Source organism: Microtus oregoni, unplaced genomic scaffold (genome assembly GCF_018167655.1).
Source record: "Microtus oregoni isolate MIOR12 unplaced genomic scaffold, Mior012 000020F_ref0000438, whole genome shotgun sequence".
Lineage (NCBI taxonomy): Eukaryota > Metazoa > Chordata > Mammalia > Rodentia > Cricetidae > Microtus > Microtus oregoni.
Window position 1 is genome coordinate 15,790,947 of NW_024543079.1, and position 2,816 is coordinate 15,793,762.

General features: G+C 47.3%; 1 pseudogene; it reads left to right on the forward strand.

The window, feature by feature from the left end:
* Positions 1–1,109: 1,109 nt before the first annotated feature.
* On the forward strand, positions 1,110–2,181 carry LOC121460376 (annotated as a pseudogene).
* Positions 2,182–2,816: the final 635 nt, after the last annotated feature.

Here is a 2,816-nt window from a genome sequence, read left to right on the forward strand (position 1 = left end):
CCCCTTACCCCTCCCACAACCACCCCTACCCAGTCAGACAAGACAAAGACATGGACTGTTTGGGAGCTGTATGTTTTTGTTTTGTTTTGTTTAAGGCTCAGGGGGTTGCAGAGATGGTTCAGTGGTTAAAAGCACTGCCTGCTCCTCCAGAGGACTGGGGTTTGATTCCCAGCACCCACATGGCAGCTAACAACTGTCTGTAACTCCAGTTCCAGAGGATCCATTGCCCTCTTCTGGCCTCTGCAGGCACTACAGACATATGGTAAGCAGACATATAGGCAAAACATCCATTCACATAACATTTTGAAGATTATTTGTCCAGACAGGGTTTCTCTGTAATGTGACCCTAGCTGTCCTGGGACTCTCTATAAGCAACCCTTATAAAAGAAAGCATTTAATTGGGGGCTTGCTTACTTACAGATTCAGAGGTTTAATCTATGACCACTGTTGTGAGAAGCAGAAAGGTGTGACATTGGAGCAGTAGCTGAGATCTGCAGGCATCAGCAGAGAGCCTGGCCTGTGCTTTTGAAACCTCTAAACCCACCCCATGACATGCTTTATCCAACAAGGCCACACCTCCTAATCCTTCCTAAACAGTGCCACTAACTAGGGCCCCGCATTCAAAGGGGTGAGCCTATGGAGGCCATTCTCATTCATCACAAAGGGGAAAGGAAGGGCATTCACTGTTTACTCACTTGGTCTTCCCTCTTGCCAACGAGTTAATTCACCCCATTCCTGCCACTGCTGACTTCTTTGCTGATATTTCTAGTCAGCTTCCAATATGGAGTAAGGACCAGTGGCTCTTCAGGAACACTTAAGAACTTTGGTAACAGAACTGGACTGCTGAGATACTTAACTTCATGTGCTGAACAACTACTAGGCTCCTGGCCTTCCAGGTGTGAGACAGATGTTGTTGACTATTACATAGGCTTCCACCAGGAGGCACAGTAAACATCCCTTTGAAGTAGAAGCTAAGCCTTCCCCCTGGACACTCTGGCTCAAAACGCCCTCAAGTCAACGTGGTAGGAAGTGTGGTTGTTCGCGAGGCTGAGGAATTCATGTGGAGGTCAGAGTGGAGGCAGGTGTGAGTGGGTGCAAAAGAAGGAATCATGGCTGCCAAAGTGTTTGAGTTCATCGGGAAGTTCGGCCTGGCTTTAGCAGTGGCAGGAGGCGTGGTGAATTCCGCCTTGTATAATGTGGATGCTGGACACAGAGCTGTCATCTTTGACCGATTCCGTGGAGTACAGGACGTCGTGGTAGGGGAAGGGACTCACTTTCTCATCCCTTGGGTACAGAAAGCAATTTATCTTTGACTGCCGCTCGCGACCACGGAATGTACCAGTCATCACTGGTAGCAAAGATTTGCAGAACGTCAACATCACACTACGTATCCTCTTCAGGCCAGTGGCCAGCCAGCTCCCTCGTATCTACACCAGCATCGGCGAGGACTATGATGAGCGGGTGCTGCCTTCCATCACTACAGAGATCCTCAAGTCAGTGGTGGCTCGCTTTGATGCTGGAGAATTGATCACCCAGCGAGAGCTGGTCTCCCGGCAGGTGAGCGATGACCTCACAGAGAGAGCAGCAACAGTTGGGCTCATTCTGGATGATATGTTCTTGACACATCTGACCTTTGGGAAAGAGTTCACAGAAGCAGTGGAAGCCAAACAGGTGGCTCAGCAGGAAGCAAAGAGGGCCAGATTTGTGGTGGAAAAGGCTGAGCAACAGAAGAAGGCAGCCATCATCTCTGCTGAGGGCGACTCCAAGGCAGCCGAGCTGATCACCAACTCCCTGGCCACAGCAGGCGATGGCCTGATTGAGCTGCGGAAGCTGGAAGCAGCTGAGGACATTGCTTACCAGCTCTCTCGCTCTCTGAACATCACCTACCTGCCAGCGGGGCAGTCGGTGCTCCTCCAGCTTCCCAGTGAGGCCCCCCTGCTTGCACCTTCTCAGGCCAACCAGGCCGTGGCCTCCATCATTTTGAACACACTTTCCTTCTGCCCCATCCCAGAAATCACTGTGAAATTCCATGATTGGCTTAACGTGAAGGAAAGCAGAATCAGTTCAAAAAAAAAAAAAAAAAGAACTTCTTCTCCACAGTGGAAGGAAGAGTATGTCTTAGATGGAAGAAATATGATTAAGGTCAGTGAAAACTACAACAGCACAGCCCAGGAAGGATGACACATATTCTAGAACAGTGGTTCTCAATCTCCCTGATGCTGCAGACCTTTAGTACAGCTCCTCATGTTGTGCTGACCCCCAACCATTTTTTTGTTACTACTTCAAAACTATCATTTTGCTACTGTTATGAAATGTACATATCTGTGGTTTTCCTGTGGCCTTAAGTGAAAGAGTCATTCGACTTCCCTGCAAAGGGTCGCAACCCACAAATTGAGACCCACTGGCTTAGACCCCCTTTCTCCAGGTAAAGAACCAAGACCGACTAAGGTGCTTACTGGGAGTGGAGGAAATGCAGAATAGGTAGTAGATGGAGTCATAAATACCAGCTAAGGTCACATGACCAGTTACAGAAATGATTGTCATTGGCATGAATGTTTTTGTCTTATTTGTTGAGAATGTGCTTACACATATATTAAGTAGATGGTTATGTTTTCTTCTATCTCTTTACCATGCAATGTTGATCGAGGCATGAGTGCTTATGTTGTAAAAATATATAATAATATTTAAGTTATGGGATGTTAAAGGATAAAGCATTGCTCGAGGGAGTTAGAACATTATAGTTCAAGCACCAGATGTTGGTCATTGGAGCTACAAACTTTGATCTTTTCCCTACTAGATTTTACTTTTCCTTTGGT